We start from the raw sequence: 15,075 nt of genomic DNA, 5'->3' as shown, positions 1-15,075 counted from the left end.
GCCCTGAGTGCCTCCAAAAAGAAAATGGAGAGAGCATACACTAGCAGCTTAATGACACACCTGAAAGCCCTGGGGAAAAAAAAAGAAGCTAATTCACTCAGGAAGAGTAGAAGACAGGAAATCATCAAACTCAGGGCTGAAATCAATCAAGCAGAAACAAAGAGAACCGTGCAAAGAATCAACAAAACTAGGGGCTGGTTCTTTGAGAAAATCAACAAGATAGATAGACCCTTAGCCAGACTAACCAAAGGGCACAGAGACAGTATCCAAATTAACAAAATTAGAAATTTAAAGGAAACAACATAACAACAGAAACTGAGGAAATTCAAAAAATCATCAGATCCTACTACAAAAGCCTGTACGCAACACAACTGGAGACTCTGGAGAAAATGGACAATTTCGTAAACATATACCAAATACCAAAATTAAATCAGGATCAAATAGATTATCTAAACAGACCCATAACCCCTAAAGAAATAAAAGGGGTCATGGAAAGTCTTGCAACCAAAAAAAGCACAGGACCAGATGGTTTTAGTGCAGAATTCTATCAGACATTCAAAGAAGACCTAACACCAATACTCTTCAAACTATTCCACAAAATAGAAACAGAAGGAACACTACCCAACTCTTTCTATGAAGTCACAATTATCCTGATACCAAAGCCACACAAAGATTGGAAAGAGAACATTAGGCCAATTTTTCTTATGAATATCGATGCAAAAATACTAAATAAAATTCTTGCCAACCAAATCCAAGAACACATCAAAATGATCATCCACCATGATCAAGTAGGCTTCATCCCAGGGATGCAGGGATGGTTCAATATAAGGAAATCCATCAATGCAATACACTACATAAACTCAAAAGAAAAAAAAACACATGGTCATTTCACTAGATGCTGAAAAAGCATTTGACAAAATACAGCATCCTTTCATGCTAAAAGCCTTGGAAAGAACAGGAATTCAAGGCCCATACCTAAACATAGTAAAAAGCAATATACAGGAAACTGGTAGCCAACATCCAACTAAATGGAGAGAAACTTGAAGCAATCCCACTAAAATCAGGGACTAGACAAGGCTTCCCTCTCTCTCCATATTTATTCAATATAGTACTTGAAGTTCTAGCTAGAGCAATTAGACATAAGGAGGTCCAAGGGATACAAATTGGAAAGGAAGAAGTCAAACTATCATTATTTGCAGATGATATGATAGTATACTAAAGCGACCCAAAAAACTCCACCAGCGAACTCCTACAGCTGATAAACAACTTCAGCAAAGTGGCTGGTTATAAAATCAACTTAAGCAAATCAGTGGCCTTCCTATACTCAAAGGATAAGCAGGCTGAGAAAGAAGTTAAGGAAATGACACCCTTCACAATAGCCACAAACAATATAAAGTATCATGGTGTGACTCTAACCTAACAAGTCAAAGATCTGTATGACAAGAACTTCAGTTATCAGAAGAAGGAAATGAAAGAAGACCTCAGAAAATGGAAAAATCTTCCATGCTCATGGATTGGCAGGATTAATACAGTTAAAATGGCCATCTTGCCAAAAGCAATCTACAGATTCAACACAATCCCCATCAGAATCCCAACTCAGTTCTTCATAGAGTTAGAGCAATTCTCAAATTCATCTGGAATAACAAAAAACCCAGGTTAACTAAAACTAATCTCAACAGTAAAAGAACTTTTAGGGGAATCAGTATCCCAGATCTCAAGCAATACTACAGAGCAATTGTGTTAAAAAAAAAAAAAAAAACTGCATGGTATTGTTACAGTGATAAGCAAGTGGACCAATGGAATAGGATTGAAGACCCAGAAATGAACCCACATACCTATGGTCACTTGATCTTCGAGAAAGGAGTAGAAAACATCCAGTGGAAAAAAGCCTTTTCAACATATGGTGCTGGTTCAATTGGAAGTCAGCATGCAGAAGAATGTGAATTGATCCATTCTTATCTCCTCGTACTAAGCTTAAGTCCAAGTGGATCAAGGACCTCCACATAATACCAGACACACTGAAACTAATAGAAAAGACACTGGGTAAGACCCTTGAGGACATGAGCACAGGGGGAAAGTTCCTGACCAGAACACCAATAGCTTATGCTCTAAGATCAAGAATTGACAAATGGGACCTCATAAAATTACAGTTTCTGTAAGGCAAAGGACACCATCAAAAGGACAAAACAGAAACTAACAAATTGGGAAAAGATCTTCACCAACCCTAAATCCGACAGAGGGCTAATTTCCAATATATTCGGAGAACTCAAAAAGGTAGAACCCCAGAGAACCAAATAACCCTATTTAAAAAGGAGGGTACAGAGCTAAACAAAGAATTTTCACCTGAAGAAATTCGGGTGGCTGAGAAGCACCTTAAGAAATGTTCAACATCATTAGTCATTAGGGAAATGCAAATCAAACCAGCCTTGAGATTTCACCTCACACCAGTCAGAATGGCTAAGGTTAAAAACTTTGGAGGCAGCAGGTATTGGCAAGGATGAGGAGAAAGAGGAACACTCCCCCCCTGCTTGTGGGAATGTAAGCTGGTACAACCACTCTGGAAATCAGTCTGGGGGGTTCCTCAGAAAACTGGGCATGACACTTCCGGAGGACCCTGCTATACCACTCCTGGGCATATACCCAGAGGAATCTCCACCATACAATAAGGATACATGCTCCATTATGTTCATAGCTGCCTTATTTATAATAGCCAGAAACTGGAAAGAACCCAGATGTCCCTCAATGGAGGAATGGATACAGAAAATGTGGTCTATTTACACAGTGGAATACTACTCAGCAATTAAAAACAATGAATTCTTGAAATTTTTAGGCAAAGTGATGGAACTGGAAAATATGATCCTAAGTGAGGTAACCCAATCACAAAAGAATACACATGGAATACAATCACTGATAATTGGATATTAATTAGCCCAGAAGCTCTGAATACTCAAGACACAATTAGCATATCAAATGATTCCCAAGAAGAAGGAAAGAGAGGGCCCTGGTCCTGGAAAGGCTTAATCCAGGATTGTAGGGGAGCATACCAGGACAAAAAATGGGAGGGGGTGATTGGGGAATCAGCGGAGAGAAGAGGGCTTATAGGACATATGGGGAGGGGGGAACCGGGAAAACATTTGTAATGTAAACAAAGAATATAGAAAATAAAATAAAAGATGTTTTCATCTGTTTCTATTTTCTTCATACAATGATTGTATGCAAAGCAGGTTGCTGGGAGCTCAAACAATGCAGTGTAGACAGTTTGATTTAGACATAACTTAAGAGTCTGGCTTGGTGGCTTTTTTTTTTTTTTTTTTGACTAAAATCAAAATAAGGAGACTCATTAAGAGGCTTCAATTTGACAAGCTGATAGTATACCTTTTCATTTTTTGTAGTTTCCTGTTCTTTTTTCTGTATGTTCAGCTTTTTTGGTTGGTTGGTTGGTTGGTGTGATATTGTATCTTTAATTTAAAAAAGTCCTCTTGCATAGCCAGATTAGTTTTGAATTCGTAACCCTACAGGCTCAGCTTTCTAAGTGCTAGTATTAGGATTAACTAAAGCTTTATCAAATTAAGTGTTAAAAAGTAGTTTTAATGTATAAATTTCAGTAAAGTCTTTCTCCCTCTTGAATTCTCTGGTCATTACACTTTATGCTGCCTACATTAGAGTTCATTTTTGAAGGAATGCATGGGTGTCCTCATTCTGCTTGCTTCCAATCATAAAGTTTCTCTACACAATTTCAAGGGCATTTAAGAGCACCAAAGTCAGTCAGTTTAAATCTCCAAAAATAATTCCCAGAGCTCCTTTACCTTAATCTGCTTTAAACAAGAACTTTGTCCTGCTTCTCATTTTCTTCTCTGAGTACAAGTCATGTGCCCGACTTCTGCTTGTATTCATTGCCAACTGCCATTTCTTTTGTGTTTTGCTGTTAAATGAAGTGGACACTTGCTTCTAGTCTGCATTTTTCCTGTTTGGAGGTGAAATCACCAAACTTTTGAACATGAGTGCTACTCTTACTATGTAAGTACATAGCTGATGCTTAGCCTCTATAACAGGAGCAAACTCGGTGAAAAGTTTGAGTCATGTTTGGCATGACAAGAATCATGAGACCCACTGTGCCTGTGAATGCATCTTTCACCACGATAGAGACCTAAGTGCTCCACCTGCTTTACACATAGCTGAGATTTTGCTGTTAGGATTATTTTCAGTCACGGGAAATTCACGTCTCATGAATGCTCAACCTTATGAAATAAAATCAAATGCTTTCTTCTGAGTCCTCTAGATCTCTCTACGGTCTCTGACTATGCTTGCTTCATATCTGTGACATGAGTGTTTATCTATACTCACCAAGGCTATAAAAGCAGAGTTAAAAATAATTTTTCAAAAGTCAGGTAGTGTCTTTGATCCCAGCAATCAAAAGGTAGAGGCAGGAGGTAGAGTTTTGTGAATTGAAGCCAGCCTGGTCTAGACCACATAATGAGTTCCAAGACAGTCAGGGATATATAATTAGATGCTGTATCAGTACTATCATCATCATCATTGTAGAAGAGGAAGAACACAACAGCAGCCACAGTTAAAACATGACCATTTTGTTTTCCCGGATACAGTTGAGTACTTAAACCCCACAGACAGTAATGATCATTGTGATATGTTTTGAGGTTGTCTTCAGTGAACTAACTTCACCTGTCATATTAACTTACTGTAGGACACAAGGACTCTTTCTATTGTCTTTAATCTTTTTTTTTTTACAGTCAGGTCATTATGCCCCTCCTGTTCTGCTCTCTTACAGTTCCTCCTCCCTAATCTCCAAGTGGATGTCCCACCCACCACCACACACTCACACCAGACCTCCCCATTCCCTGTGTCCTCAAGACTCTCAAGGGTTAGATGCATCTTCTCTCACTGAGCCCAGACCAGGCAGTCCTCTGCTGTATATGTGTTGGGGGCCTCATGTCAGCTAGTGTATGTTGCTTAGTGTCTGAGAGATCTCAGGGGTCCAGGTTTGTTGAGACTGCTGGTCTTCATATGGGGATGTCCTCCTCCTCAACTTCTTCCATTCTTTCCCTAATTCAATCACAAGGGTCCCTGACTTCTGTCCATTGGTTGGATGCAAAAACCTGCTTCTATTTCAGTCAGGTGCTTGTTGGGCCTCTCAGAGGACAGCCATGCTAGGCTCCTGTCTATAAGTACAACATGGTATCAGTAATAATGTCAGGCCTTGGAGATTCCCCTTGAGATGGATCCCAAGTTGGGCCAGTCACTTGACCTCCCTTCCCTCAATCTCTTCTCAATTTTTTCCTGCAGTTCTTTTAGACAGGAACAATTTTAGGTCAGAGTTTTTGACTGTGGAACAGCAACTCCATTCTTCCATTTGATTCCCTGTCTTTCTACTGGAGGCAGACTCTAAGAATTCCCTATCCCCACAGTTGGGCATTTCATCTAAGGTCTGTCTCTTTGAGTGCTGAGAGTCTCTCACCTCCCAGCTCTCTGGTGCCTTCTAGAGGGCACCCCACCTCTTACCTCCCACCCAAAGTTTTATATTAATTGCTAGAGTTTTCTACAATGCTACTCTTAGGTTTTAGATCCAGATGACTTCTCTGTGACTAGTGTCTATATCTTTTCTCCTGTTCTTGCATTGTTTATATTGCTCTTGACTGTTATTGGATATTGTGGCCTATATCTGCCTTTCTAAGAGAAAGTGCCTAGCTTGCCAGATGCCCTTAGTGGGAAAAATAAAGACTAGCACAACACAGGCTACCTTGCTTTTTTCTGTCTGGATTTAGCATCATTCTTAGTGTGCATTGATAATTTAACTGGATTTTAGAAAGATTGTTGCATCAATGATACTAACAAGAAAAATAGGGATTCTCTTAGACACTAGTTTTACTGGCAAGCCATTTACACACACACATAAAACAACAAAAAAAAAAAAACAAAAAAATGAAAACTGTTGTCTTTGACTTGAATAGATTCACACACTCTACCCTGGTCACATCACCTGCACCCACATCTCTATTGATCCTCCCTCCCCTGTGTCCTCCTTCCCACTGCTTTCCCCAGACAGTCTCACTTGTGCCTTCATCTCGTGCACTTTTTAAAACACTCATTTCCTTTCATTTGAAGTATATGAGTGTTTCCCTACACACATGTATGTACACCATGCACATGCCTGGTCCCCCGAAGACCGGAAGTGAGTACTGGATGCTCTAGAACTGGAAATGTGCATGGTAATAAGCCTCCATGCTCATCCTAGGAACCAGTCCTCCATGCTCATCCTAGGAACCAGTCCTGCTCCTCTGAGAAAACAGCAAGTGCTGTAAGCAGCCAGCCATCTCTCCAGCTCCTCATTTTGTACACTCTTGAGTAAACCCTTTTCTACATGAATCATGAAGCATTTTAGAAAAAAATGAAGTGATTACCTCCCCAATGAAATAAGTGACCAACAGCATGGCACTAAGTTAATGATCTTCAACCTCGAAAACCATTAGGTTTTTTTTTCACTTAACTTATTTTCCTCAGAATAGTGTGTATAACTCATGCAAATATTGACACATTGCTTGGCATATGCATACAAAATATATGTATCACTATCCTATGTCTCCTAGCTGATAAGCAGCTACATCAAACATCAGCTAATTGTTTAAAGCATCAAATGTATCTGAAAGTCCAGGTGAGGAGATGGCATGCCTCAGCATACATAGACAAGAACCTCCCCAAAAGATAAGCCCCATCCCACAAGGGAATTTATTTCCAAATCTTCTGCCATTTCCAAATTCTCAACACCATTGGATCCTAGTAATTATAATTGCCTTCTCAGAATAAGAAGAGATTTAAATAAAACTCAAGAATACAAATCCTCATACAAATCCAGAGACAAATGCATTTACATTTCCACGTAAAGCATCTGTTTCAGAGCACTACCCCTAGTTCCAAAGATACTGATAGAAAGCAGCTTCCCCTCGGGGAAGTGTAGCCGAACTGGGTTCCTCTCAGTGTAGCTTCTCTTCTCCCTCCTTCAAATGCTAAATACCTAGGAACCTGTACTCCTCATCCTTTCTCTGTGATTCCTATGGATAAGCATGGCCTGGCTCTTACATTGTAATCTAGTCGCTTGGAAAAAGTCCCACATTTGGTGGGATAGTTTTGACTTTCAGACTCCACAGTCCATGCAGTACTGTTGTCTGGGGCACTTCCATCTGCTGTTTCTTCTGATCTCTGTTATGCCAACCATGTTCCTTCTTATTTTCTCTGATCACACTATTCCCATGGTACATTTAACATTTAAAGAGATAACAGAATCTTCACATAAGTTCAGCTTCACTTTGTAGTCCCTCCTCTGCAGCCCACATACAAAAACCAGGATATATGCACGTTGGCAGATGAGAGTGACTGAGTATAAAGAAAGCCGTAATTGAGAACACCCAAGTTAATTTTAAAACTCATCAAGCTAATATAACCTCATTTTTTAATTTAATGTTTTTAGCCACTCTGTTTTAACTCCTGTAATATAATAAAGCTTAATTCAAATTCATTTTAAGTCATCAATTTTTTTCCAATTCACTGAAATATTTCTATTCATCTATTGTTTTTAAACAACTAATGAATCTTTTCTCTCTGCAAGTGAGACATTTTTTGATGCAGGTCTTAATGTATAATTGCCCCGTCTCTCTTTTATCTGTCTTTGTGTTCCACCTTAGCAGACATTGGTTGGTTTGTGAATTATGGGTTGGGGGAGCATACATATATATGTGGGAAGAATAGATATCTGTAGAATTATTCTTTAATGAAATTCCGTACATTATAAGCTGGCTTTTAGAGGCTGTCATCCAGTCAGAGGCAAACTGGAAGTCTTTTCAGCACTGGTGCCTTGGAGGTTGGTTCATTTATGTAACATTTATTTTACTAGCAACACAAAAATAAATGAACAAATAATAAACATATCTTCTCTTTGTACTATGTGCCAGGTATAGTCCTGGTGCCAGGGATCTCACAGTGAACGAGACAAGGAAGGATCCTACCCTAACCCATACTCACTGGAGGAATTGATAATCTTCAGATAAATCAGATACTCAGCCTGCAGATATGGCTGTATATTTACTGATTCACAACTTCAAGGCCATATCTACAATTACATTTTCTGTAGTTTTGAGTCTCATTTCTCCTCAAGGTGCTCCTCTCACCAAGAGAGGGTTATCTGACAAGTTCCTTGTTATAATATAACAGATGAAAGATGGGAAGTGCCTGAAGTCAAGCTTCTTGTTACATTGGCATTACTTTATTAGCAGCATAAAATTCACCATTCATTGTATTAGAGTTCTCTCATGTTCTAGAATTCCTGACTCTTCCATGAATGTCCTTAAATTGAAGAGACAGAGTCGTAAACAGTTTGTTGCTATCTACTCCAATGATGAAGTAAAAACTTGATTAAATATGGAAGGAATGCTACAGAAGCAATACAGACCTGTTTTCTGCCTGGGGAAGGGTCTCCACAAGGGGATCTCTACCCTGAGTCTCATAGGTGACAAGAAAGTGCAGTGTATTAGTCAGGGTTCTCTAGAGTCACAGAACGTGTGGATATTCTTTATATAGTAAGGGAATTTGTTGATGATTTACAGTCTGTAGTCCAACTCCCAAGTGAATAGAAGTCCAAGGATCTAGCAGTTGTTCAGTCCCACAACACAAGCAGGTGAAGAAGAGAGAGTCCATCTTCCTTTTTCCAGTCTTCTCATGTAGATCTCCAGCAGGTGTGGCCCAGATTAAAGGTGTGTGTCACCATGCCTGGATCTGGGGCTTGCTTTGTCACAGATGACTTGAACTCAGAGATCTCCCTGTCTTAATCTTCTGGGATTCATAGCTATTATGCCTCAAGATCTCCAAGCCAAGATCTAGGTCAGAGTTCATTCCAGACATTGTCAAGTTGACAACCGGGACTAGTCACTACAGTCCACCCCTTGCTAACCTGACACAAATAATATCTCATGTCCACATGAAACAACAACAAGGTCATGAATATGCCTAATATGATATAACTATTCCTCCTACAGTCACAAACGCATTTGTAAATTTACAATGGGGCAATGTCCCTTGGGAACACCCCATGAGGCTATGGGCGCATGCTTGGCAGCAGATGGCATTGTAATGGGAGTAGAAACAATAGGCATTTGAGCGACTTCATGTAACTCCAAATAGCATCTCTATCTGCCACCAACACCTCAAGTACTATCGGGTCTGCTGAATTTTATAATCCAAGTGGTAAAGCAGCCTGCACTGCAGCCTGGACCTGTTGAAGAGCCTTTTCCTGTTCCAGGCCCCACACAAAGCTAGCAGCTTTCCAAGTCACTTGGTAAATAGGCCTGAGTAACACACCAAAGTGAGGAATGTGCTGTCTCCAGATTCCAAATAGACCCACTAAATGTTGTACTTCTCCCTTAGTGGTGGGAGGGGCCAGATCCAATAACTTATCTTTCACCTTAGAAGGAATATCTCTGCATGCCCTACACTAATGTACTCCTAAGAATTTCACTGAGGTAGACGGTCCTTGAATTTTGATTGGATTTATTTCCCTTTCTCTGATACTCATATGTGTTACTAATGAATCCAAAGTGGTTGCTACTTCATGCTCACTTGATCCAGTCAGCATAATGTCATCAATATAGTGCACCAGTATTTTGTGGAAGACACAAAAGATCAAGATCCCTTATAACTAAGTTTTGACACAGGGCAGGAGAGTTAATATATCTTTGAGGCAAAACTGTAAAGGTATACTGCTGGCCTTGCCAACTGACAGCAAATTGCTTCTGGTGTTGCTTATAAACAGGTACTGAGAAGAAGGCATTTGCTGGATCAATAGCTGCATACCAGGTACCAGGAAATGTGTTAATTTGCTCAAGTAATGAATCTACATCTGGTACAGCAACTGCAATTGTAGTTACTACCCGATTTAGTTTTCGATAGTCAGCTGTGATCCTCCATGGTCCATCTGTCTTCTGCACTGGCCAGATAGGAGAGTTAAAGGGAAATGTGGTGAGAACCACTGCCCCTGCATCTTTCAAGTCCTTGATAGTGGCAGTAATTTCTGCAATTCCTCCAAGAATATGATACTGGTTTTGATTCACTATTTTCTTTGGCAGAGGCAACTCCAAAGGCTTCCATTTAGTCTTTCCAACCATAATGGCCCCCTCACTCCACAGTTCAGAGAACCAGTGTGAGAATTCTGCCAATTTCTGAATATATCTATCCCAATTACACATTCTGGAACTGGGGAAATGACCATAGGATGTATTTGGGGTCTACTGGACCTACTGTGTGCTGGACATCAGTCAAAATTCCATACATCACCTGTCCTCCATAAGCCCTTGTACTGGCTGGTTTTGTGTGTCAACTTGACACAGACTGGAGTCCAGGAGATCCAACTGTAAAGCATTTTCTCAATTAGTGATCAGGGCAGGGGTTAGGGGATGTGTGGGTGGTACTATTCCTGGGCTAGTAGTCTTGCATTCTATAAGCGATCAGGCTGAACAAGCCAGGGCGAACAAGCCAGTAAGAAACATCCCTCCATGGCCTCTGCATCAGCTCCTGTATCCTGACCTGCTTGAGTTCCAGTCCTGACTTCCTTTGGTGATGAACAGCAATATAAATATGTAAGCTGATTAAATCCTTTCCTCCCCAACTTGCTTCTTGGTCATGATGTTTGTGCAGGAATAGAAACTCTGACTAAGACACCCCTACTCTAACTGGAGGGCCACAATGTTTCTTGGGATCTTCTGTGATCAGTGTCAATTCAGAACCAGTATCCAGTAGACCCTGGAAAGTTTGATTAATTCCTTTACCCCAGAGTACAGTTACCGTTGTAAAAGGCCATAGGTCCCTCTGGGGAAGAAATGAAGAAAGGCTAACAGCAAAACTTTTAGGTGTCTTATCAAGTTCCTTCCTCAGGGGAACCTGGCCACCCCTTCATTCAAGGGGTTCTGGATCTGCAAACTGTCTCGAGTCTGGAAATTGATTCACTGGCAGAGATTGCCTTTTGCCACGATCCAATGTAGCCTTTCTTTCATTTGTTTGAGAATTTTTCTGTTTATTCAGATCAGACAAATATGCAGTAGGGTTCCTATCTATTTCATGCCTAGAAACACCATGACTGATTAGCCAGTACCAAAGGTCCAAACGAGTCATGCCATTATAAATTCCACCTCTGCTGTGCTGACCATTACAGGGTATATCATTATAAATATTGTTTTGTCAATGCTGTCCATTATAATAACTACAATTGCCTTGTCTCTGGCTATTTAATGCTACCACCTGGCCCTTGTTATCTCAGGCCCAATTAAACCCATTGCATTTAATTCATCTAATTGAGCAGCAGCATCTCCAGCCCTAAGGTCTGGCACAAGAAAAAGGGCAAGAACAGCGCTCTTCAAATGTGTTGGTGCCCCTCTCACCAGTTTGCATCTTATAGGATTAGTGAAGGGCATATCTTCCGGGCCTTCACATTGTGGTGGATTAGGTTTTATACAACTTATTCACTCTAGCAATCCAATTTTCCTAAGCCTTATAATCCCTTCATCAACACTAAGCCAAGGGATATCAGGCCATCTTTTCAGTAGGCCATCTTTTGATAAACACTTCAGCCAACCATTCAAACAAACTTTTGACACCTTTTTTGTAACTGTGCGAGCTTTCATATTAAACCTGGAATGTCTACTCAGAGGGCCCATGTCAATACACTCAGCCCGCTCTAGTTTTATGTTCCTTCTACCATTATCCCACACCCTTAAAATCCATTCCCACACATATTCCTCAGACTTCTGCTTGAATGAATTAGCAAACTCATTAAGCTCCTTAATAGTATAGTGCATTTCCTCATGGACTACACTTTCTACCTCCCCTCTAGGGGCCTGCTTTGCCTTGAGTCTGGTTAAAGGTCTAGAAGAAACTATTGGTGAACCTTGTGAAACATCAGTATGTGGTCTTATATTGTCTTGTCTGTCATTTTCTTCAGTGAAAGTCATTGCTAGTTTATCAGACTAATTTCCTCATGTGGGGAAAGCATTATTTCAAGGGGTGGAGCTGAGGGCACTACTTCCTCAGGTGGGGCAAAGCCTTGAGAATCTGAAGATTCAAAATTCTCAGCTTTAACAGGGTCCTCCCACACATCCCCATACCAAGTTATAGGATCCCATTCTTTGCTACCCTCTGAGGCTGAGACTTGAATTTTCGCTGTAATTCAGCCAACCTTATAATGAGGGCTTCAGTCTGATTTTCTGCAACTTGAGCTCTATGGCTTCTGGAAAGAAGATTCTCTTCAAGGACACACTTAGCAACTTTTAGATTGTTTATTTGCATCTGGAGCTATTCAATTTTATTGTACAGCTTCTTCTTTCCCTTCATCGTTTTATTCCCCGAGATGTTAGGATCTGTCTTAGCCAGCAAAATCATTTTCCATTTTTCCCCCAACTTGTAGAAAGTTTTGTACACAGAATCACCTAATTCATCAAGATATTCAAAGGCATTAGATTCTTTAAGCTTGAAATATAGTTTTGTCCACGGGTCTTCAATGTTCTGGAGAGGTTTCAGTAGTTTAAGGTGCTAGTGAATTACCAAACCAAACCCAGATTTTTAAAAGATTCATCCTTATGCTTCTGCTCCTCTAGAGCCATCCGAGTACCAACTTCTGTATTAGTCAGGGTTCTCTAGAGTCACAGAACATATGGGTAGTTTTTATATAGTAAGGGAATTTGTTGATGACTTACAGTCTGTAGTCCAACCCCCCAACAATGGTCAGCAGCAGCTGTGAATGGAAGTCCAAGGATCTAGCAGTCACTCAGTCCCACAAGGCAAGCAGGTAAAGAAGATAAGAGTCTATTTTCCTTCTTCCAATGTCCTTATGTAGGTCTCCAGCAGAAGGTTTGGCTCTGATTAAAGGTGTATGCCACCATACCTGGATCTGGGACTTGCTTTGTCCCAGATGACCTTGAACTCATAGATCTTCCTGTCTGAATCTTCTGAGATTCATAGCCACTATGCCTCAAGATCTCCAAGCCAAGATCCAGGTCAAAGTTCATTCCAGATAGAGTCAAGTTGACAAACAAGAATAGCCACTACATTCGGCATGCTTCTTCTGTTCTCTGAGTCCTTTGGTTGTGTACAGATACTACTATAGACACTGTGGACAACGCAGTAAAGAAACATACTGTGGACACATAGACAAATATTTATTAGACAGTGCCTATACTACGCACAAAGTAAACTATGCGAGAGAGGAAAACAGAGTTAGAAGGACTGTAGTTTGCAAAGAATGATGAGAGGTATCCTTTTCTCATGGGAGTATCTAAGCACACTGCTGAACAGTAATGAGACAAAGACACAGGGAAATCATCTCAGGCAGGAATAGGGGCACACGGGGTACAAATGACATTTAAGAGAAAACAACTATATAAGGACTGGGGAGGGTGTATAATGGGGCTGACTCAGGTAGTGTGAAGCTCTGCAACCACCCCTCCATGTCAGCTGAGAGAAGGGGGCTGGCATTGGAAGCTGTTTTGAAGAGTGAAGTGACACCATTAGGTTTTCTGTGATTAGGGTTGGACTGCTTTGACATGGTTTTTGGAAGGTTATCTTTAGCAGCCCTATGAAAGATGAACCTGGAAGAGAAGCAGGTCATGTGGCCTAAGTAGGGGACAGCATGGCCGAGACAGCAAGAGCTAGTGTTTCAAAAGGTCAAGTGTACAAGGACTGATGCCTTGTCGGCATGAGAAAGCTGAAGATTAGCTGGTGTGTGAGTGATGGTAATGTCATGAGTCAGCCCTGTGGCCTCTGGAGAGGTGGCACAAAACTAGGGTAATTTGGACCCGCAGATGTGGAAGTCAGAAAACCAGTCAGAGAATACTTGGCTGATACACATAAATGTTTAAAGAAAGAATAAAGTAATGCTTATTCTTACAGAAACTGCAGAGAATGTTAGTAGAATATAGAATTTTATGATCCTTTGGATTTGATAGCTGGAGGACAAGAAGACCAGTTTCAGTAGACACTGGGAGAGACGGGGCTGTATTGTAGTTGGCTTAAAGAATTATGAGGCGTGAGGCTGAGATCTTCCAGTCACTTCATCATCTTCTTTAGAAACTTTGAACCTCATCTTAGACCTTTCTTCTCTTTATTTTCCCTACTTGGGGACTAAAGCTATAAGCCTGAGGTAGGGGCATGTTAGAAAGACTTAAATGAGATAGTTGTATCTCTGGAAAGAGAGAGGCATTGTGTATAAGTTTGTGTTGCTGAGTCAGGTAGTGGAAGACTCATTCTCAGTGCACAAGGGCAGGTCATGTCAGACCAGAAATCATGTCCCCTGGAGGGAGGAAGATGACAGGGTTTTTTGTTTTCTATTGAGTGAGGAGGCATGGGATGGGAAACTGAGTTATAATGCATAATTGCAGGAATGGTGGAAGGCACATTAATTTCACCCAGAAATTCTGCCAGTGAAGGAGTGGAGTGTGGTGGTACAGTGTAAGAATATGTCTAGAATCTGAGGCAGAAAACTGACCCTAGTTAAAACTGCAGTGTGTGTGTGAACCAAGATGGTGGTTCAAAGGGCGTGAGTGGAAGGAAGGAGACCGCTGAGTTTTTGAGAGCTTACCCAGGCCCTGGGTCCCAGTCAAGGGTAAGATCCAGGCAGTGCTTGGAGGTGCAAGGCTCCAGATGTGTGCTCAGTTAGGACTAGAGGCTCTGTGGTTTGTTTGTTGTTGATTTTAAATATTTTTTAATGTATTCTTCATTTACATGTTAAATGCTGAAACCCTTCCCAGTTTCCCCTCTTCCCGAAAACCCCCAACCCCTCCTCCCACCCCCTGCCTCCAAGTATATGCCCCTCCACCCCACCCACTCCCACCTACCCTCCCTTAATTTCCCCATGCTGGGGCATCTATTGAACCTTCACAGGACCAAGGACCTCTCCTCCCACTAATGCTGGACAAGGCATTCCTCTGCCACACTTTTGGCTGGAACCATGTGTTGATGGTTTAGTCCCTGGGAGTCCTGGGGCGTCTGGGTGGCCGACTTCGTTGTCGTGTTTTTAAGCCTGAGGGC

The 15,075-nt window shown here is 41.1% G+C and overlaps 1 protein-coding gene across 3 annotated transcripts in view; it reads left to right on the top strand.

Annotated features, from left to right (window-relative positions):
* The window catches only part of Fam172a (family with sequence similarity 172 member A), a 482,169-nt gene that overhangs the window by 354,576 nt on the left and 112,518 nt on the right, over nucleotides 1–15,075 (top strand). The window lies entirely within an intron of this gene.

This window comes from Apodemus sylvaticus, chromosome 16, assembly GCF_947179515.1.
Source record: "Apodemus sylvaticus chromosome 16, mApoSyl1.1, whole genome shotgun sequence".
NCBI lineage: Eukaryota > Metazoa > Chordata > Mammalia > Rodentia > Muridae > Apodemus > Apodemus sylvaticus.
Note: the sequence above shows the minus strand (reverse complement) of the source record. Positions and strands in the feature narration are given on the sequence as shown.